This window comes from Armigeres subalbatus, chromosome 3 (genome assembly GCF_024139115.2).
Source record: "Armigeres subalbatus isolate Guangzhou_Male chromosome 3, GZ_Asu_2, whole genome shotgun sequence".
Classification (NCBI taxonomy): Eukaryota; Metazoa; Arthropoda; class Insecta; order Diptera; family Culicidae; genus Armigeres; species Armigeres subalbatus.
Genome location: NC_085141.1, coordinates 220,866,018 through 220,889,349, shown reverse-complemented (window position 1 = coordinate 220,889,349; position 23,332 = coordinate 220,866,018). Strand labels below are relative to the sequence as shown.

At 41.6% G+C, this 23,332-nt stretch overlaps 1 protein-coding gene across 9 annotated transcripts in view; it reads left to right on the top strand.

Moving 5' to 3' along the window:
• The window catches only part of LOC134220092 (ras GTPase-activating protein raskol), a 654,763-nt gene that overhangs the window by 553,394 nt on the left and 78,037 nt on the right, over positions 1–23,332 (top strand). The window contains exon 1 of one of the 9 annotated variants that reach the window (XM_062699062.1): positions 11,699–11,966. The exons of 6 other annotated variants lie outside the window; for them this stretch is intronic. The gene's annotated coding sequence lies outside the window, so the exon portion shown is untranslated. Of the gene's footprint in view, positions 1–11,698; positions 12,272–23,332 lie in introns of those variants that run through there. 2 more of the 9 variants (XM_062699061.1, XM_062699060.1) reach the window with 2 other exon arrangements.

Below are 23,332 nucleotides of genomic sequence, written 5' to 3'. Positions count from 1 at the left end.
AGATCTCATGTTAATGGAAATTAGGATCATATGCTTATTTCATCGGATTGGGTACATACCGATGATGAGAACATTACAAATGTCATGATTCATCACCCGAGAAGTCGTGGGCTGAACTTGAGAGCAATCACTGGCTTAACGTTCAGGATGACCCATCTTATCTGAGTGTTCAGAATGATTCAAACATTTCAACTTCATTTGCATGCTCTTAGAATCGAAATCTTCCCAAAGTTTCGGATAACTGAGTTTTCAGGGTCAGTCAAATTTGAGCTCTCATATTTTTTTCTGTAAAACCAATATCTAGATGAACAATTTTACTGAAGAAAATGGTGGTCTAGCTCTCTTTTGTGATTTAATAGACAATCTAAAACGCTGGGCATATATGACCCATCCGTCCTGAAAGGGTTGAGATTTGTTTTGGAATTCAATTTCAATCGTTATTATTTATTACCCTAGATTGTTTTAGGAATTGGAGTGTTTTTTCTGGAACACTGCCACTTTTTTCATATCGCAGGACTCTTCTAAGTTCTAAGACCCTTTTATGAATTTAAAAAGCATTTTATTTAGAATTTCATGTTGATTTTTTAAATGCAAACTTCTCTATGTCATAACCTTTTTCATACGCACTACTAGAATTTTGTGCATTATTGATCGAAAAATTTAAAAATGCACCTAAATGTTCTAATTAGGTGCATTATTAAATTTTTCGATCAATTAGCCTAATTATTCAATATCATAAGAACTAGGCTTCTTAATCCTAAATACATGTATTGCTTGGATGAATTTTAAATTCCAAGATCTTCCTAATTTTCAAGAATAATTATTCTGGAGTTGCAAGGGAAACCCTTCAGAATAGTTAGAAGAAATTCTTCGGAGTCTCCACGGAAAAATCTTCAGTATTTCAACGATTTTTTTTTTCGAAATTCTGTGGAAAAGTTCCTAAAAAAGGTTCGGTAGAAATTTTGAAGAACTAGAAGAATCCGTAGAAGGATCCTAAATGCATATTTACGATGAAAATTCCAATGAACATCAAATTCCGAAGAACTTCCGGTATAAATTAGAAAAAAAATCCAGCTTACTTTTTTTACAGAATCTCTAAAGATTTTTTTCAAAATCCTGGGCAAATTTAATGAATCTTCAAATCAAATCAAATTTTTTGCGTTTTTCAAAAAAAAATCTTAGAAATTTTCAGCAGTTTTTTTAATTTCCAAAAGAAATTATTTGGAGTATACCAAAATATTTCCGATGGAAATTCCTAAGATTTTCCAGTAGAAAATCGAAAAAAAGTTCATCTAAAACACCAATAATGAATTTCCCGAGGATATTTCGATGTTTTTACAAGTGGAAATAACGAAAAAAATTGCACTTTTGTAGTACTTGTGAAAGTTGTACTTTAGAAGCAATTCCAATAGGAATTCCTTAGAAAATTAAATCAAAATTTTAAAGATTTTCTGATGTGAAAATTCCTTAAAATTTTTAAATCATTTCTTGTGCTTCTTTGCATGGTAAAGATTTAAAGCAATGTTTAGCTGAACCTACAAAGAAATCAAAATGCTTTCCGAAGAAGAATGAATTCCCGATGAAATTTTGAAATGATTTCGGGTTCAAATTAAAAAAACACGAACCTTGAGAATTCTAAAGATTTATTCTTTGAAAATCCAAAGTATTTTTTGAAGATAATCCATAGACTCTTCCGTGGAAATTCTAAATAATGCCTCGAATAAAAAAAATATTTGGAAAATTTAAAAAATGTGATAGAATTCACAAAGAGCGTAAAAAGTTTCATTTCAAAATTCCAAATTTGAAAACAAAAATCCAAAAACAAAAAATCAACGGTAATATCAAAGTGTTTCATGTGGCATTGGCTATTTAATTTCTCATGAAAATTCAGAAGATTTTTTCTTGAAAAATTTAGAAGTCTTCTTCTTCTTCTATGGCTCCATATTCCAACTGGAAGTTGGTCTGCTTTTCAACTTAGTTTATTCTTTTAGCATTTCCTCAGTTATAAATTGAAAGTTTTAAATGCCAGCAATTGTACGATTATATATCTTGTGTAGCAAGTACGAAGGATACATCATACCTAGGGTGTCGACAATGTTTGACACCCGAAAACATCCTAGACAGGAACGAGAATCGAACTCATCATCTCCGGATTGGCAATCCTATGCCTTTGCTCGTAAGGCTAACTGGAGACTAAACATTTTGAAGTGCACTCCCTAAAATGTTCGAAAAACTCATTTTGGAAATGACATAGAATTTCTGGTGAAGATTCGGAAGAACTTGTCGAAGAAATTCATTAGAATGTAAAAAAATATGAAAATATGAACATTTTTTTCCACCGAAAATTATATGTATTTCCCACGAGACTGTTTTGAATTTTCAGACAGAATTCACATGGAATTTTTTCGGCATTTACACTGGCGATATTTTGTTTTTTTCATGACCAATTTGTAGCAAAATTTTCAAGCAAAATTTTCCAGAGAGAATTGTTCAAAAACATTCTGAATGCTAGCACTTTATCAGGATTGTATGAAGTAAGGTCAAAGTTTTTACAGGAAATTTTTTTACTGGATTTTTCCTGAATATCCACAAGACATTCTTTTGAAGATTTTTCTTGAATTATTGTAAAAACATGAACAGTTTTCAAAATTGTAGCTGTAGTCCGCTGATGCAAAAGTGTCGGCGGCGTGATGCCAAAAACCATCTGCGACGGAATTTTAAAAAAATATTTTTTCATTTTTCTTTCCCAATTTTTTTTGGTGAAAATTGAGACTGAAACGCAACCTGCTTTTTCGTTTATTTTTTTTTTATGGAAATAGGATCTAAAGCTAAGTTGGCCAAATAACTCAGATATGCATCGGCGTTGCGACCGACGCTGCGTTACCGGGTTTTCTCGATGCTTAATGCTAAATTCTTTTTAACACTGAGTTGAAAAGACGCTACGTGGGCATCGGCCCTAAGATGCGCTTTGCGTTTAATGATTAAATCATTAAATTTTGATGATTTGTATTTTTTACACCGCTATTGTTATTTACCAAAAATTTTCGTGTTAAAAAAAACCACGTGGTTCGAGAGCAACACCCCCCTCCCCCCATGTGGCTTATCGTGGTCATTTTCCAAACCCACCCCTCCCCCCCTATATGACCACGTGGTTTCTGGACGGCCCCAAGAACTTAACCGTTTTCAGTCGCTGGCTTGCACACCGTTCTAAAATTACGTCAGTAATGAAGATTTCGCCAAGCTTAATGTAGACACAATAATATACTTCGTCATGAATTCCAACTACAGTGCATACCTGTTTTAGTTCCAAAGCTAATACTATGCGACGGAGAATTGAGATCTATTGTCTGCTATTGAAAATTTGCCAGATCGGACTATGGGCTCAGACGTTATGGCCAAAATACAAAAACGCGTAAAATAATCTATCTTTTCCGACATTCATCTTCAACCGATCTGTTTTCAACAAGTTGCGTTCAATGGGGATTCTTACTATGGATTAAAATGAATGTAAATAAGGGAGTCTATCCAAGTATCAGTGCCATTTACTCTAGTACCGTTTGCACCTACACCTGTTAGGACCTGCTGTAAATATTTTGGACTATGTTCGTATGTTAAGGACAAGCTTCCCTTTATCCAAATTTAAATTTACTCGCGTTTTTAAGGACACCCACCCAATACGAAAGTAGCGCACAACTGCCATTTCAATTATTCCACTCATATAATTGAATTAATAAAAATGATAGTTGTGCATTGCTTCTGTATTGCGATTTAAATTTGTATTCCGGGAGGCTTGTCTTTAAAGAAGGATCGTTCTTAACGACGGGCTTAAAAACTAAAATGTCCTGCGTACTATTAAAACCGGGTTTATTTTTATTGCTTTTATTTTCCGTCGGTCCATTTCTTTCCGAAGACAACCGGTGATGCCAGGAAAACGACTCCATTTGAGCCTTAAATATCGTACCCATCAACACATGCACTGAGCCTACAGCTACAAAGAAAGGCGTGACCAGACATTTTTCAGCTTAAAAAAAACAAGCTTTTACAAGTTTAAATTTAAAACTAAAGTTTTTCGAAAAGTTTACTTTTTTAATATATTTAAAATTGCTACTATGAGTTCATTCTTCTACCCTACACTATAGAACTATGTTCAGGAGCTTCGTTTTACGTCTTTATTATATTTATGTCGTCCTAATTCAATAAATTAAAATTCATCATCATAAAATTTAAATAATTCAAAGTCTTGCTGCCTGCATCATTGGTAACCTTCTTTAAGCAGCAAATCATTTGAGAACTGCCAACTTATATTCAGATACTTAACGAACATATAAACGAATATGGTTAAAAGACTATTAATTAATCAATATAAACGAATATAAATACCGGGATATTTAATAACATGTATTTGAAAGTTAAGACTTCTTGTTGATTTTTCATTTTTTACAGTTCAAATAGTAATCAATTTCGTCCAGAAAAGTTAATGCCAGGATTTATACTTAATATAAGGCTATCTGACGTTTAGTAAGCTTTCTCTTGTACGCGCACGGAAAGGATAGGATTTGTTTTCATACGGAAACGCTTCCGAAGCGAAACAAACCCTATCCCGTCTGTGCGCGTGCAAGAGAAAGATGATAAACGTCAGATAGCCTTATAGTAGCCTTTGAAATAAGCCTTTCCAGGGAAGACAGCTAAAAAAAATCAGTCTTGGTCAAATTTGCTGGATGTTAATGTGCAATCCGCCCTTCGCACAATTCCATTCCCTACACTTAATTCCACGCACCAAGGGTAGAAAATGGTTTGTTAGTGAAAATCTAACAGCTAAATATGAACATCTCATCTCATCACTCGCTTCTCAAACTGGCAATTCACATCAAGTTTTAATATAACAGAGATCACCTCAAATACACGTTATCGTTCCACATCTATTTGTAAGGACGTGGCCGTGGTAGTTGTTGATTAAAAATGCACAAATGCAATGGAATTTGCAACGTGAAATTGGTAAATCAATCTAGTCAGCCGATCCTGTGATTCAGTGTGCGGTTTCATCATATATAACTTCGAAAGCATGCCTTTCTGGCTTTTTTGTCCCAATTTAGAATTAATGTAAAATATGACGAAGAATATTCAAAATATTTTTAAAACCTCTAGACACGAAAAAAAAATTGAGCGAAAAAAAAAAGTTCATATAATCGAGGTTAAAAGTCAATATAATCGAGGTCCATATAATCGAGGGTCCATATAATCGAGGTATACCTGTAGATAGATTTAAAACATGTAAATGATGTTGTTGACTTATTAAAACCTAATTGAAGCAGTTTCATATCTCGAGCAAAACATTGTAAGTTTAAAAACAGTAAAAACAGGCATGTCCAAAATAGATTCATTTTTCATTGAACCGAACATATTTTCGACATATCTTCTTTTTAAGTTCTAGATCTATTAAACTTTTATTTTTACCAACCATTTGTTTCTCTAGTATCAAATCGTTCATAAATTACTGTTCATACTGCATTTATGAATAACCGTTCATTGATGTAAGCCCTAGAAAAATGTTTTCATTATTTCCATTCGAAAATAGTTTAGAAAACTCCCTGACAGAAACCAATATTTGCTAGAGCTCTCCGTCCGTGCTGCTTGTCAATGCAACAGAGTTCCGCGTTCTACGATTATGTTTCGTTTGGTAAAAGAATGTGCAAAGAGTTAGAAAGATTTTTTTAGTATCTTTATCAAGAAGACATTCAGCTCTATGCTGGCTCATCTCCGGCGAGTAAGGAAGAACCGGGCAATCCACTAATATCAATGGAACAGCTCTGGCAAATTACATAAAAAAATATGGCAGGGTAGGAGTGACCAGGTGCATGCATCACGGCCATGGGCAGCGCGTTTGATTTCCTTTGATGATGCTGTGCTTTTGAGTGCTTATAAAAATGTAGTGTTTAACAAGGACTTTAAGAATAAAAACGCCGAAAATGCTGAAGATCACTAATTTAATCTATTAGTAACATAATTTTGCAAGCAATACAAAATTATTCGAGTGGTCCAAAATATGTTCATTAGGTGGTTAAAAATAAAAACAGGTGGTTCAAAATTAAATCTAACATTTTTTCAGAATTTATGATAGTTTGACTCTTTCTGTGGGATTTACAGCATTTTTACCTACTTTCTTTCTGTGGGATTTACAGCATTTTTACCTACAAATCCTACTTAGCACTTAGCACTACCACTTTTTAGTTGCTTAAGGAATTGGTCAAGCATTATTACAAAATCTAACTTTCATTCGAAAAATTGTCCTTTTGAAAAAGACCGCGAGAATTAGTCTTAACTTATTTACTCACAACAAGTTGCATTGTACGGGGAACCGTATTCCATTATTTCCTATTAGAAATGGGCCTCTGGGCTTAGAAGTTATGGCAAAAATACAATTTTTTATATGCAAATGAGCATGAGCATGAGAATTATGACCGCACAATTAGTAGTTGCTACTCCGTGATTGACTGAACTTGCGAAATTGTACAGAGAACACAATTAATGGGGCTTGGGATTAGCTACCCATTCTCAATGTACACGTTTCGGGAGCTCAAATATTTACAGTCAATAACGGCGCCGGCCACGTCCTCACGGTCATATAGGAATGGAAGGATGGTTAGTCCGACTCTCGTTGCTACTAGAGACTGAGTATACCTCTGCATCTCCACGATTGTATTGGGATAGGATATCATTTCAGTTACAAAGGATAATTTATCTGGATTCACTTTGGTAAGCGATGCGATCTATGGGATGGTAAATAACACTAATACGAGTTAAACATTAAAACGTGCACGCTCGATGGCATATGAAAATTGAGGAGGTTCGCGTTTTGGACGACCGCACAGAAGCGCAGCACTCTGTACTCACATGCTCGATGGCTACAGCAAACTATTGAATAACGCGCTTTTTTCGACCGCGCACGAGCTACCGAACACAAGACACACATTTTATTTTTTTCTCAACGAGTAAAACACGCACTGCACTTATTTTTTAGATAGCTACTCTTATAACCGGTCGCGCTATGCAGAACACAATATTTCGGCAGATCGCGTTATCGTTCTGCTGTCCGAAACAAGAGAAAACACACACTGAACTGATTAACTTTACAATTTTTTACATGCAAATGCGTTTCAAAAACTCACTTTGATGATGCTGCCTCATTCGTTTCGTATTGAAAATGATCATGAATGTCATGGCCAGAATATTAGGTTAAAATTAACTCATTTTTCGAGAACGATCAAAATTTGAGTTAAAATTAACTCATTTTTCGTGAACGATCAAAATTTGATCGTTCTCGAAAAATGCGTTGATTTTAACCTAATATTCTGGCCATGACATTCATGATCATTTTCCTTTTTTTCCATGGATATTAAAAAGTGTGAATTCGTAAGTAAGGCACGGCAAATGCTGGGTAAAGTGTACCATTGACAGTTCGCGTACCTGAAGGAATAAAATAGACTTCATCTCGCGTTCCTTAGTTCTGTCCTTGGGCTCTCCCGATAAATTGCATACACTCAACCTTAAATTCACATCTTTATCAATGTCATCTTCAATTTTTGTTGTGCTATTTTTTTTAGGCTTTTTAGCACCTCAGCAAATTGAAACAATTGAATTAGAGGAAATTTAACAATAGTGCTGCAAAAAATGATTTATGGTTTATATGACAAATGTTACTGTCCGGATCTGTGGGACAGCTGCTCTGATTCCGAAATTGGTGTCAGACTATATTTTTATAAAATATCCAACAAATCGATATCGTTGTTTAAAATATGATTAAAATTGATTATTACTATATAATCAGAAAAGATCTAATCTATTTTAAAATAGTTGATTCCATCCTTCTGAAGTTAGCAAAAACAGTAAAATTTTAGAAGGATTTTTCCAATCTGCAATTTTAAAAACCCTGATTGATCTATCTAGCGCTGTGTGTGCATTTCTCGTACATCACATATACTAAAAAAATGAGTGAGAATTTCTTAGCATGTTTTTAGGAAGGTAGGAAGAAAGGAAAAAGAAGGAAGAAAGAATCAAGGAAAAATGAAGAAAAACAGGAGATATGGAAGAAGAAAGAAGGGAGAAGGAAGAAGAAAGATGGACGAAGGAAGACGGAAGAAGGAAGATGGAAGAAGGAAGAAGGAAAAACCAAGAAAGAAGAAGGAAGAAGAAACAAAGAAGAAAAAAGAAAAAGGAAGAAGGAATAAGTGTTCAGTTCACTTTTTTCTTTCTACTTTTTACTTCTCATTACACACTATTCACTACTCGTAATTTGAGGTCAATTTTTTTTAACTATTTGGCTAAACGGCATTCGGACAAATGACCCGTTCGGCCAAACGGCATTATGCCAAATAGCCTGACACCGAAATAATGATTTTGGTCATCGAAAATCTATGAATGCTTAATCTAAATGCAAGCATATGATATATTTGAGATTTCTATGACCAAGCTATTGGGTCCGGGTACATGGCTGCTTGATATCGGTTCCGGTAGGGACCTAAAGTTGACACTTCCAAAAATGGACATATTGGTGCCGTTCGAATGCCCAAATTTGTTGTGTTCACTCACAAAAGCGAATAGAGCTCATGCCGTATAGGTATACTATTAAATGTGTTTGGTCGCCTTCAGGTGGCCAACCTGGAGTTGGTTCCGGTGGGGACCCAATGAGGACATTTACGGATATGAACACATTGGTACCGTTGTACAGCCTAACATTTGGGAGTTTTCACGAATAAGTACTTCCGAGTATTTCCAAGTGAATTTGATCACCTAGAGCCGATTCCGATGGGAACTCAATGGGGATATTTACGAAGTTGAACATTTTGATGCCGTTCGATGGCTTTAAATTCCGGATTTTTCACGAATAAGCGATTGGAACTCATGCCGAGTACTTCCAAGTGAGTTTGGTTACGTTTAGGTGGCCAACCTGGAGCCGGTTGCGGTGGGAACCCAATGAGGACATTTACGGAATTGAACATATTGGTGCCCTTCGACGGCTTGAAATTCGTAATTTTCTCTCAGAATCGATTGGACATCATACCGCGTTCACGAAATTTGAGTAGTCGACACACCAATATGAAGAATTGAATATATAGGCACTGCTTGACTACTCAAATCAAGTTAACCACCTCATTGTGACCAAACTCACATGGAAGTATGCGGCATGAGTTACAATTGCTTATGTGACAAAAATCACGAGTAGAGAGCACACTTGGAAGTACGTGGCATCATGTTCATTCGCTTATGAGAGTAACATCACGAATTTGGAGCTGTCGATTGGCATAAATATGATCAATTCTGTAATCATCCTCATTAGGACCCCACCGGCACTGCTCCAGGTTGACCCCCTGTAGGTGACCAAACTCAATTAGAAGTATTCGGGATGAGTATCAATTGCTTCTTAAAATGGTACAAAACTGTCCCATCTGAAGGAGATCAAACTCACTTGGAAGAACGCGGTATGATTTCTATTCGTAGATAAATTTCAAGGCATTGAATGGCAACAATATGCCCAATTCCGTCAAAGAGCTCCCAGCGGAGCATTTGAATCATTTGTTTGAGAAACTGCATATATCTATTTTACACAATTTCGAGAAAACAACAAAAACCTGTTTTTGAACAAATTGGCTCCGAATCTTTTGATTTCTTCGATACATATCAGCCATTTTTTCGTATTTAATGCCAAAATGCGTATTTTGGGACGAGGATTCAGAATATATAAAAATATCATTTTGGCCAAAAATGTTGGATAAAACAAATAATGGTTCATTTAGATGCACCATTCATAGATTTTCCATAACCAAATTAATTTTCTCGTGAGTTTCTTGGAAACATTATATTCTGGGTTACTCGAGGTACCTCACGGCAATACACGTGATCTATTATTCTACATTGTTCGTGTGTAGCTATTCCACAGCAATTGAGGCAACAAAATTATTCAACTGATTCTTAGTGTAACGGACGTGAAATTGTTAAGAAAGATTTGTGTGGTGAAACTGGCAACCATGAATACTCGAATATTGTATACTTAGAAAGGTAGTCAGTGAGTATGTTGAGAAAATAGTTCGTTCGGGATCCGATACTAAAATGTAAAATGTAATGAATAAATGATAGATAGTAATTGTGAAATAAATAAGTATTCAAATTACAGCTTTGAATGTGATCAAATGAATCTGCTATCCAAAAAGTGTTTGAATGATCCGGCGACAATTCCCAACAGTCACATCGATACATTACTCACCGTTCGGTCCTCTGAACGTTGAACATCCCTCGTTCAGCAGGACTACAGATGTGACCTCTAACGTTGGTCAACCGGTCCCCAGTTCACTGCCCACGCGTCCAGTCATCTGTTACTACTTTTACCCTGAGTACTGCACTATACTCCATCCTGAAGGACAGTAACAACTACAAAAGTAAACTCAGTGTCCCTTTACTATAGCAAATCCCACATCCTCAGGATGTTATGTTATCCCCGCCCGCATGTCCAGATTGCCACTGTTCTGGACTTATCCGCAATCCAACTGCCGTTTCCAGGAGGGTGGGACAGCAAGGCGACATCAATCTTATTCTCATGACTGACTGTTGTAGCAGTACTTATGGCTTGATGGTTTGTGGCCATCAGCTCCACACCTTTGGCATAGCTTACTGCGACTAAGACCTTTGCAGTCATACGACTTGTGTCCAAAATCGGAACACACCAGGTTTGAGGTTGTTGGATGGACAATGTCATACGGACCAACCCACCTAAAAACTTGGCCGTACCCAGAGCCTTCTTGGCAACAGCCGCCAAAGATACCTTGAATGAGGAAACCTGTGTCCCCACTCGACGGTGCCTAAGGGGTAAGCCAGAGTAGACGCGACGAGCGATGCGACGCGACGCGAGTAACGTAAAAGAATAACAATCATTATCAACAGGCTGTCAAATTGCTCTGTCGCCTCGCGTCGCATCGCACGTCGTTTTTACTCTGGCCTGCCCCTAAACCGAACCGCGGTATCATGGATCTCAGCGCCACACTGATCTCTCAGTGTGACCACCAGGTCTCGGTTATCTCGTTCAGGCCTCGGCACTGGACGACCTTTACTGGGCAAAGAGTTCTTATCTGAACCCCATCATCCAGCACCTCCTCGGCTAACTATTTCCGCGCAGCATCTCGCCTCAGTACAAGAATTATTTCACCCTTCTGCGTTCTAAGGATGCAGTTGACATCCTCGCCTAGCTCAGTGAGCTTTACATTGACCTTCATGGCCTTCAGGACGTCGACGTAGCTCTTACCATAAGCTTTGACGATAATCGCTTCAACGCTTTCCTTCCTGTCGTGACCATTGTAAGGTGTGCCCTTTCCTCCATTAATTTTAACCTTCAATTTAACGTTTTCGCCGATTTAGTTATTGGACATGCATATACCCATATTTCCTTATCTGAGTAGAATATATATGGTAGAAAAAATATGTAGAAAGAGCTTATGATTACCAATCCTAAATATCGTCAATAAGCCCCTTGTACAAGCAACAGTAATCAGAAACTCACACAAACCATTCTACGCATGGCCCATCAGTCTCGTTGCACATTAACTGGCCTTTCCATCCGTGCCACAACAGCAGTGCGAGAGAGGCATACAACGGCGAGAGCGCATACAATGTTGGTCGACTTGACTCGACGATACAGCCAGAGCCCAGAGCAAGTCAGTTGAGCTGGAGAATGCGCTAGTGGCGTATCGCGTCGTCCACGTTTATCCCGCCGGTCTTTCAATCGTTCGTTATTCATGCTTAGTTTAGTGCGCGATATCTCCTCCTAGAGATAGAATCCAGTGACCGTCGTTCGCTCACTGCAAATCGGACACCCAGAAGTGTGTGGTGGCGGACGTTGTTTTAGTTTCAGTTACTGTTTCGGCGGTTGTGCGATTATTATCAATTATCGTTGTTGTACTTTATGTGCGAGGGCTTTTTCGGTAATTGCTTTCTTTGGGATTCGGTTCAACGCGTAGTTGGTGCTCATGCTGAAGAATGTTTTAATGTGTTCTCTGTGGGGTAGCTTACGCAGTGCTCAGATTTATTAGACAACACAATACAAATCACTGTTCTCGGAGTAAGTGGCCCCTTCGTTGGAAACCGCAAGTTGGTCAGTGAAGGGGAGATGCATTGAAAAAAGTGTGAAGAATTTAATTAGTTAAAGAAATAGAATCTGTGTGCTCGATTTGAAGAAAGCTGCTAATGGAAGAAAATCGAATGTGCTAATGAAAAGAAGTATTTTAATGTACGTATCGAGGAGTGTGACTCCGCCTTGGAAGAGATGGCATTTGAGCAAAGAAGTCACCCAGAATACGAGCGAAGCAAAGTATCGAAAGAATTCCAAGCAACTTGTGGATCCGGTTTTTCGTACCAATCAACTATCAGCTAGCAGCAGCAACATCAATAACAAAAAAACAGCATCAGCAACGGCAGGAACGATTCCTTCGGAAAGACATGGATGTGTTCGGTCCGTGAAATGTATTCTGCGTGCGTTGATCACTTTGGCCTCGTCGTCGCGCGTTGCGTGTTTCCTCGTCTTCGTCGTGGAGACTCCCGAGGAGCAAACGACAGTTCCGAGTAGATAATGAGATCAAAATATTAATTTATTAAAAAATAACAAGAATTTTGCAAAAGCGGATAAAATAAGAATGATGTAAAAATATAAAGGTAACCAGTTAATGTCAGATTATCTTGCAAACAGTATCTGCAAAAAAAAATCAAAACCTCTCGGAATCGTAACATGATTAAACATGTACGAATATTTCCCTAATCTATAATAAAGGTAAAGACTCAAAATCAATCAAAATCATTTTGGAAACACTTCGACGTAATCCTTAGTACTTACTCAGGAATTTACGATGGTAATAGTTAAGCTTGTATTTGATAATTGAATTATCATTTAAGAGCGGTACGCCAAAGCACATTTATCTTCCAAGAGTATTTGTCGGTTCCATATTTAAAGAGAATTGATTTTAAAATTTGGTTCGTGATCATACCAAGTTCCATGCTGCCTTACATTTATATATGGACTCACTAAAACTAGTTCTCTTCGCTCATCTATTGTCATTGAATATATGATTTATATTTATATGAAGTCTAATCAAAGTATTGAATGAAATTTATATTTGTTCAGCAAATTCCAAAACGCCGTTTGATATCTTTTAGTTCTCAACCCGTGCTCGGGATAATACACCACGACGTATAAAAAGCATACACGATCACCGCTAGTTGTTGATCGTGGTATGCCCCTGGACAGCGACGAAGGCAGAATCCGGAGAAGAAGAAAATAAGCACAGTCACAGCTCCCTTTGACGACGGACAGTGTTTCGAGTTCTTTGTGTTCTTGTTCCCGGTGCGGTCGGTCCCTTACCGTTTCCTCCCGCACTAAAATTTTCGAAGGAATACATAAAATACTGAGCTGATGAGAATGAGACGATCATCCGCGTCGTGCTATTTAGTTAGGGTCCCCTAAAGTCACCTCTTCGAACAGTTGAAAAGGAAAAGTACAATTACCGGGCTCTAAGTACCGCGCTGACTGTAAACCGAGAACTGTGTAGTTTATTCTACATAAAACTGCCATAAAACCGCATTCTTACGACGAATGGACGACGGGATCGGGTGGCATGATCTTTCAGTAAGAAGTTATTGCGCACAATTACCGCTGAGAGCGCTTGAGTATACGGTTTTGTGACGCGATCCTGAAGGTTGCGCTCTGGTGCAAATATTTCAGAACAATGTTCCCGGTTCACTCAAGTAGTACCGGATCGCAGGTTTTCAAATTTCAATCCCATCGCGAGAGGTACGAACTACGAATATTCCGGACCCACCAAGTGTGCCTCATTGTGTATTCTGCAGCCGTACACTAGCAGTTCCTGCCGGGGAATACGATCGATCGGGTGTAGAATGGTCGTACGAAAACAGAATTCCTGTTTGGATGAGGGTTGTGACGAATGCATTAATTTTTATCGGTGATTGAAGCAACGGGACGGTTTTCTTCTTGACCTAGAACGTTCTCGTTTGCGCACAATAATGGGTTGTTGTTTTATCACAACATCTGCATCTAAATTAGATTTATTGCTCGCTGAAGTCGAACGAAGTAGACTTATGTGTTTCGACATAGATGAAGACGACGACGCTGAGTGACGTTGGCATTATTCGAAGTTTTATAAACTTCAATTCCCATCTACCTAGTTTATAAAAAATAATTTAAATTAATAAAAATCGGGTGCGTTTATTCCAATAGTTTCTAGAGATTTCTTTTATTATTTTATCATTAGCACATTGTTTTCAGAATCATAAAAAACATACTGACTTCATATTTATCTTGTATATCTTTCTACTAACATGATATTGATTGCTTCGCCACAGCTTACAAACTCGAATTAGGTTGAACATATTGGTAGCCAACTCTTAATAATTATGCGAAAGTCACTTCTCACAGTGGTACTTTTTTTTGTAATTGCTACCGCAAATTTTCGCGAATAGTGAGTAAGGTTGAAAAACGATGAAAAGAACCAAGACATCATCAAGCAGGCACGATTTTCGTTTATCTTCGAGGTTTGATCTAGAGAAAATAGATGTTTTTTACCACAAACTACGAAAAAAGATTCTCCTTCGACCTGAAGATCGCTTGTTTTCGTTTCATCGGACCGAAATGTACGAACCCTGATACAGATACATGTCCCTAGCTAGTGTCGCGGAATTAAAGGTATGCACCGCTGAGGCACGCTATCGTCCACGACATTTTTGAACCTGTCATGCCGCCTTATCTATAAATTACTACGCCGATTTAAGTATGTAAACGTCCGCAGAAGTTTGGGAAATCTTCCCAAGGAAATTCCATCCAAAGTCATTCGGTCAAAGGCCACAATGTCGAATGTTATTTAACCGAACAAACTATTAGGCCGAAATCCGTATGACCGATAATGTCATTTGGCCGAAATAGGCATACGGCCGAAATATTGTTCGATCGGACTGGTCGTTTGGCCGAAAAAGTCGTATGACCGAATAGGTCATTTGGCCGAAATCGTCGTTAACGGATCGACATTTTTGGCCATGTTGCCCGTTCAGAAAATGACCTTATTGGTTGTTTGACCTGTTCGGCCAAATGTGACTTCAGCCATGACAATAGCTTTTCTTGTCACTAGAAGCTTGGATATGTATTCAACCATATCCATAATACATTCCAGAAGATCAAAGGCATGGTAAACTACAAACAGCACAGTGTATAAAAGGCTGCAGGACAAAACGTAGAGTGAATAAAATCTAGGACCTAAAGGCTCGGAGGCCTCTATTTGAAAGTCATTACGCCTTTTTCCGAAAAGCTAAATAGCTCCGTTGCAAGATGCTTGGAAGTCTCTTTCCAAGCAGATTGAAAGCTTCCTTTTGAGAGTCTCCTTCAAAGAGGCTAGGTAGCCCCTTTTCAAGAGGCTCTAAAGCCTTCTTTCAAGAGGCTCGGGAACCTCCTTTCAAGAGGCTCGAAAGCTCCCTTTCAAGAGGCTTGGAAGCCTCCTTTCAAGAGGCTCGGAAGCCTCCTTTCAAGAGGCTCGGAAGCCTCCTTTCAAGAGGTTCGGAAGCCTCTTTCAAGAGGCTCGGAAGCCTCCTTTCAAGAGGCTCGGAAGCCTCCTTTCAAGAGGCTCGGAAGCCTCTTTTCAAGAGGCTCGGAAGCCTCCTTTCAAGAGGCCTGGAAGCCTCCTTTCAAGAGGCTCGGAAGCCTCCTTTCAAGAGGCTTGGAAGCCTCCTTTCGGAAGCGGCTCGGAAGCCTCCTTTCAAGAGGCTCGGAAGCCTCCTTTCAAGAGGCTCGGCAGCCTCCTTTCAAGAGGCTCGGAAGCCTCTCTTCAAGAGGCTCGGAAGCCTTCTTTCAAGAGGCTAGGAAGCCTCCTTTCAAAAGGCTAAGAAGCCTCCTTTCAAGAGGCTAGGAAGCCTCCTTTCAAGAATCTCGGAAACATCCTTTCAAGAGGCTCGGAAGCCTCCTTTCAAGAGGCTCGGAAGCCTCCTTTCAAGAGGCTCGGAAGCCTCCTTTCAAGAGACTCGGAAGCCTCCTTTCAAGAGGCTCGGAAGCCTCCTTCCAAGAGGCTCGGAAGCCTCCTTCCAAGATGCTCGAAAGCCTTCTTCCAAGAGGCTCGGAAGCCTCCTTCCAAGAGGCTCGGAAGCCTCCTTCCAAGAGGCTCGGAAGCCTCCTTCCAAGAGGCTCGGAAGCCTCCTTCCAAGAGGCTCGGAAGCCTCCTTCCAAGAGGCTCGGAAGCCTCCTTTCAAGAGACTCGGAAGCCTCCTTTCAAGAGGCTCGGAAGCCTCCTTTCATGAGGCCTGGAAGCCTCCATTCAAGTTATTTAGCCTTCTTCCAAGAGGCTCGGAAGCCTCCTTCCAAGAGGCTCGGAAGCCTCCTTCCAAGAGGCTCGGAAGCCTCCTTCCAAGAGGCTCGGAAGCCTCCTTCCAAGAGGCTCGGAAGCCTCCTTCCAAGAGGGGAAGCCTCCTTCCAAGAGGCTCGGAAGCCTCCTTCCAAGAGGCTCGGAAGCCTCCTTCCAAGAGGCTCGGAAGCCTCCTTCCAAGAGGCTCGGAAGCCTCCTTCCAAGAGGCTCGGAAGCCTCCTTCCAAGAGGCTCGGAAGCCTCCTTCCAAGAGGTTCGGAAGCCTCCTTCCAAGAATCTCGGAGGCCTCCTTTCAAGAGGCTCGGAGGCCTCCTTTCAAGAGGCTCGGAGGCCTCCTTTCAAGGGGCTCGGAGGCCTCCTCAAGAGGCTCGGAAGCCTCTTTCCAAGAGGCTCGGAAGCCTCCTTCCAAGAGGCTCGGAAGCCTCCTCGGAAGCCTCCTTCCAAGAGGCTCGGAAGCCTCCTTCCAAGAGGCTCGGAAGCCTCCTTCCAAGAGGCTCGGAAGCCTCCTTCCAAGAGGCTCGGAAGCCTCCTTCCAAGAGGCTCGGAAGCCTCCTTCCAAGAGGCTGGAAGCCTCCTTCCAAGAGGCTCGGAAGCCTCCTTCCAAGAGGCTCGGAAGCCTCCTTCCAAGAGGCTCGGAAGCCTCCTTCCAAGAGGCTCGGAAGCCTCCTTCCAAGAGGCTCGGAAGCCTCCTTCCAAGAGGCTCGGAAGCCTCCTTCCAAGAGGCTCGGAAGCCTCCTTCCAAGAGACTCGGAAGCCTCCTTCCAAGAGACTCGGAAGCCTCCTTCCAAGAGGCTCGGAAGCCTCCTTCCAAGAGGCTCGGAAGCCTCCTTCCAAGAGGCTCGGAAGCCTCCTTCCAAGAGGCTCGGAAGCCTCCTTCCAAGAGGCTCGGAAGCCTCCTTCCAAGAGGCTCGGAAGCCTCCTTCCAAGAGGCTCGGAAGCCTCCTTCCAAGAGGCTCGAAAGCCTCCTTCCAAGCTAGGATAGGATGTGACAACTCAATTGAGACTGCCTTGTTGTTTTTTAGTCGATTGCTCTGACGAGGTGGTCGCCAGTGCAGCCAAAGTAATTTGGTACAAAATCTTCCAAATATCATGTATCAAAATTTGATGTTTTCCTTCCCGTTCCATCCACTATTTATTTAAGAGAAGTGAAAGACTAACAGAGAGAAGTTTTCGCTACTGAAAAAATGACCTCTAGATCGAAAATGACGGAAAGGTGAATGATAATGATTAAAATCAACAGTTTTAAACCTGTACAACCCTTGAGAATAATTTATATGGCGTTTGCAGTTCAATATGAATTTATTTCTTACCAAAAAACTGGTACTCAAACATTTTCGTATTTTGCTTAATATCAACTTTAAAAACCAGCAACACGGCCAAACTAACAACATGCTGCCCTACGGAAAACGCGCCGCTACCAATCGAAGTAATCGATTGTCATATTCAACCAATCAGCAACCGGTACGATTGTGACAGCAAATCGGTACGATTTTTACTGACTACTTGTCACATCCTATCCTAGCTTCCAAGAGGCTCGAAAGCCTCCTTCCAAGAGGCTCGGAAGCCTCCTTCCAAGAGGCTCGGAAGCCTCCTTCCAAGAGGCTCGGAAGCCTCCTTCCAAGAGGCTCGGAAGTCTCCTTCCAAGAGGCTCGGAAGCCTCCTTCCAAGAGGCTCGGAAGCCTCCTTCCAAGAGGCTCGGAAGCCTCCTTCCAAGAGGCTCGGAAGCCTCCTTCCAAGAGGCTCGGAAGCCTCCTTCCAAGAGGCTCGGAAGCCTCCTTCCAAGAGGCTCGGAAGCCTCCTTCCAAGAGGCTCGGAAGCCTCCTTCCAAGAGGCTCGGAAGCCTCCTTCCAAGAGGCCTGGAAGCCTCCTTCCAAGAGGCCTGGAAGCCTCCTTCCAAGAGGCTCGGAAGCCTCCTTCCAAGAGGCTCGGAAGCCTCCTTCCAAGAGGCTCGGAAGCCTCCTTCCAAGAGGCTCGGAAGCCTCCTTCCAAGAGGCTCAGAAGCCTCCTTCCAAGAGGCTCAGAAGCCTCCTTCCAAGAGGCTCGGAAACCTCCTTCCAAGAGGCTCGGAAGCCTCCTTCCAAGAGGGTCGGAAGCCTCCGTTCAAGAGGCTCGGAAGCCTCCTTCCAAGAGGCTCGGAAGCCTCCTTCCAAGAGGCTGGCTCGGAAGCCTCCTTCCAAGAGGCTGGCTCGGAAGCCTCCTTCCAAGAGGCTGGCTTGGAAGCCTCCTCCAAGAGGCCTGGAAGCCTCCTTCCAAGAGGCCTGGAAGCCTCCTTCCAAGAGGCTCAGGAAGCCTCCTTCCAAGAGGCCTCGGAAGCCTCCTCCAAGAGGCTCAGGAAGCCTCCTTCCAAGAGGCTCGGAAGCCTCCTCCCAAGAGGCTCGGAAGCCTCCTTCTACGAGGCTCTGGAGCTTCGTTCCAAGAGCCTCCTCGGAAGCCTCCTTCCACGAGCCTCCTCGGAAGCCTCCTTCCAAGAGGCTCGGAAGCCTCCTTCCAAGAGGCTTGGAAGCCTCCTTCCAAGAGGCTCGGAAGCCTCCTTCCAAGAGGCTCGGAAGCCTCCTTCCAAGAGGCTCGGAAGCCTCCTTCCAAGAGGCCCGGAAGCCTCCTTCCAAGAGGCTCGGAAGCCTCCTTCCAAGAGGCTCGGAAGCCTCCTTCCAAGAGGCTCGGAAGCCTCTTCCAAGAGGCTCGGAAGCCTCCTTCCAAGAGGCTCGGAAGCCTCCTTCCAAGAGGCTCGGAAGCCTCCTTCCAAGAGACTCGGAAGCCTCCTTCCAAGAGACTCGGAAGCCTCCTTCCAAGAGGCTCGGAAGCCTCCTTCCAAGAGGCTCGGAAGCCTCCTTCCAAGAGGCTCGGAAGCCTCCTTTCAAGAGGCTCGGAAGCCTCCTTCCAAGAGGCTCGGAAGCCTCCTTCCAAGAGGCTCGAAAGCCTCCTTCCAAGCTAGGATAGGATGTGACAACTCAATTGAGACTGCCTTGTTGTTTTTTAGTCGATTGCTCTGACGAGGTGGTCGCCAGTGCAGCCAAAGTAATTTGGTACAAAATCTTCCAAATATCATGTATCAAAATTTGATGTTTTCCTTCCCGTTCCATCTACTATTTATTTAAGAGAATTGAAAGACTAACAGAGAGAAGTTTTCGCTACTGAAAAAATGACTTCTAGATCGAAAATGACGGAAAGGTGAATGATAATGATTAAAATCAACAGTTTTAAACCTGTACAACCCTTGAGAATAATTTATATGGCGTTTGCAGTTCAATATGAATTTATTTCTTACCAAAAAACTGGTACTCAAACATTTTCGTATTTTGCTTAATATCAACTTTAAAAACCAGCAACACGGCCAAACTAACAACATGCTGCCCTACGGAAAACGCGCCGCTACCAATCGAAGTAATCGATTGTCATATTCAACCAATCAGCAACCGGTACGATTGTGACAGCAAATCGGTATGATTTTTACTGACTACTTGTCACATCCTATCCTAGCTTCCAAGAGGCTCGGAAGCCTCCTTCCAAGAGGCTCGGAAGCCTCCTTCCAAGAGGCTCGGAAGCCTCCTTCCAAGAGGCTCGGAAGCCTCCTTCCAAGAGGCTCGGAAGTCTCCTTCCAAGAGGCTCGGAAGCCTCCTTCCAAGAGGCTCGGAAGCCTCCTTCCAAGAGGCTCGGAAGCCTCCTTCCAAGAGGCTCGGAAGCCTCCTTCCAAGAGGCCCGGAAGCCTCCTTCCAAGAGGCTCGGAAGCCTCCTTCCAAGAGGCTCGGAAGCCTCCCTCCAAGAGGCTCGGAAGCCTCCTTCCAAGAGGCTCGGAAGCCTCCTTCCAAGAGGCTCGGAAGCCTCCTTCCAAGAGGCTCGGAAGCCTCCTTCCAAGAGGCTCGGAAGCCTCCTTCCAAGAGGCTTGGAAGCCTCCTTCCAAGAGGCTCGGAAGCCTCCTTCCAAGAGGCTCGGAAGCCTCCTTCCAAGAGGCTCGGAAGCCTCCTTCCAAGAGGCCCGGAAGCCTCCTTCCAAGAGCCTCGGAACCCTCCTTCCAAGGGGCTCGAAGCCCTCCTTCCAAGAGGCTCGGAAGCCTCCTTCCAAGAGGCTCGGAAGCCTCCTTCCAAGAGGCACGGAAGCCTCCTTCCAAGAGGCTCGGAAGCCTCCTTCCAAGAGGCTCGGAAGCCTCCTTCCAAGAGGCTCGGAAGCCTCCTTCCAAGAGGCTCGGAAGCCTCCTTCCAAGAGGCTTGGAAGCCTCCTTCCAAGAGGCATGGAAGCCTCCTTCCAAGAGGCTTGGAAGCCTCCTTCCAAGAGGCTCGGAAGCCTCCTTCCAAGAGGCTCGGAAGCCTCCTTCCAAGAGGCTCGGAAGCCTCCTTTCAAGAGGCTCGGAAGACCTTATTTTCAATAGGCCTGGAGGGCCCCTTTTAAGAGGAATGGAAGCTTCAAAAAGTTCTCATAGTATGTATAAACTTTATTTGAATTGGAAAACTTCACGGAACAGCAAAAATTTCAGACATTTTATTGGAGTGCCATATATACCGTTAGTTTTCTGGTCTTTTTTTCATACCTATGCGTTATGCTTATTTTCGAAACAAAAAGGTACCTCAATGAATGTAAATGCTCGAAGGGGTACCTCTCAACAAAAAGGTTGAGAACCGCTGTTCTGTTATATGTAATGAACACGGTTGAATATTCAAATAAACTTTGAGTAACGGAAAAAAGCTTTTTTGCAGTTGTAGATTTCGAGTCCTGAACTCAAGGATAGTTTGGATGGCCTGGGACGTCCAAGGAAGATAAGAAAACAGTTTATTGTACATCACAGTAGCTCTACGGATACGTTTGAATAAAAATCTTATTTTGAAACAGTACAATCCACTGCCAATATACCTAATATTTTCTTTTCTAACTTCACCTTGTTCATGACGTTCTAGGTTGTCGTATGGCCTTGATCACCCATGCCTGATATTTTTCCTGATGTTGATTTAAAGCAATGTTGCTGGAGATAGTGTTCACTTTTATCCATCGTGAGATTTTATACATGAATGTTTATGTTGGGGTCATATATGACCCCGTGAACCTGAAAGGGTTAAAACAAGACAGGTCGAGGTCGGAAGAACAAAAGGTCGAAAGATAAAAGGTCGAAGGACAGAAGGTTTAAAAGAGCCAAAAGTCAAAAGGACAAAAGGTGGAAATGGACAAGAAACTGAAACGGAGAGAAACAATCTCGCACAATGCAAGTTTTATTTATTTCTTATATCAACAATCTTTTGTATCTCTAACAGAACAATCTAGATATTCAAAATATTGCTTCATAGTACATAATTACTTCTTCTTTGAAAATCGTTCATTCTTCAATTTTGATTGACGAGGTGTATTACATCTGCTTGAAGTTAAATGCATTTCACAAATTTTATTGGAATACAACCAACTTATTATCATCTTGTTCTTGATCGATATTTTGTTCTTTTCGACCTTTTGTCCTTTTTGACTTTTTGTCCCTTTCGACCTTCGGTCCGTTTCGACCTTTTGTCGCTTTTGTCCTTTCGGCGTTTTGTCTTTTCGACCTTTTGTCATAGATTTATTTAAAACATAGCAATTTAAAGCATAGCTACTTGTGAGATGTAACTTAGAAAGGAATTCAGGTACATGAAACCCTAATGCCGAAATGATCCTCTTCCTTACATATATTGGTGTATGTATGTAACAATCATATATTAACGCAAGATTCGTTGAAGATACGATCTGCATTGTTGACAAACATAAAGCCATATTTATTCCAAGTTGTGAAACACGTTCTCAGTCCTACCTACCGTCCACACGTATGTGTCATTTTCTTAAAGTACCACTTCAAACGACTGATATCAGATGTTCGTAATCTTGCTTGTTCGTGTTACCTTCCTCCATGCGAGAAATTGTGCAATTCAAATGGAACTCAATGACGTGTATAATTTGCGTTGCCTGATTCCAGCTGACGTTGAATACTACACCCCTCAAATTGACGCTACTTCGTGTGCTCAAACAAAATTCATGTCCCGAAATCACCTCACAACTGCAGTTGTGCTGCGATTGAGTTTCGATGTCAAAAACTTCCACTGTGAAGGACAGGACATGTCGAATGCACTTATCACCTATTATGCGAAGGAAACACATTTCACAAACGGCTTCCACAATGCACAGTGAGACCTTACATGTTATCGGGTGGTGCTAATCAGGCCTAAAGGTTGAACGCAGACGAAAAAGCCAAATGCCTTTCTCGAATTTGGATATGGCGCCAAATCCATCCATCGTACGAGAGCGTCCATTATCATTTTTTATTGCATTCCAATTTCTCTCCTCCATTGATTGCTACTTCGAACACAGCTGTGTTTGGATGGTGCTGCCGGTATTGAACTTGCTGTCTGTTTGCCTTACAGTCTGCGACATGGAAACGTGTCCCAAGCAAATATTAAATTTCATATGTACCTTATGACGCAATTCAATCAAAAAATTGTTTCAGTGGAAAATGTAACAAATATTTGTAACGCCTATAACAAAGCAAAATTTTATCTTGAATCAGTATCACTGTTCAAAATAACGAAATTTACAAAAATGTGAAATTCTTAATGGCGCACACTGTAAATCATTCAATTGCGATAGGCGCCTGTTCCCACCATCATCGACCGTTGTCCGTCGCCATTAGGACCAAGTGCGTTAATGCACCCGCCTGGAGGTTTTTGTTTACTTTTTGATTGTGAGAATTCACTCAAACGAAAGTGCGAAAAGACGTGTTGTTATTCGGGTGCCGTAAAGGTTTAGGACCGCTTGTGTTTTAGTAGGTCGTTGCATTACTCATTTTTGTTTCTCCTTACCGCTTGTCGGCTGTTATCCGTTGGTTGTTTTTCCCATCCATCGCAGGTCGAGGATCACGGCGAGCAATGAGTCAGCGTAGTCATTTCCCGATCCAATACGTCACATTCCATTGGGTACGACGTAATCTACAACAGT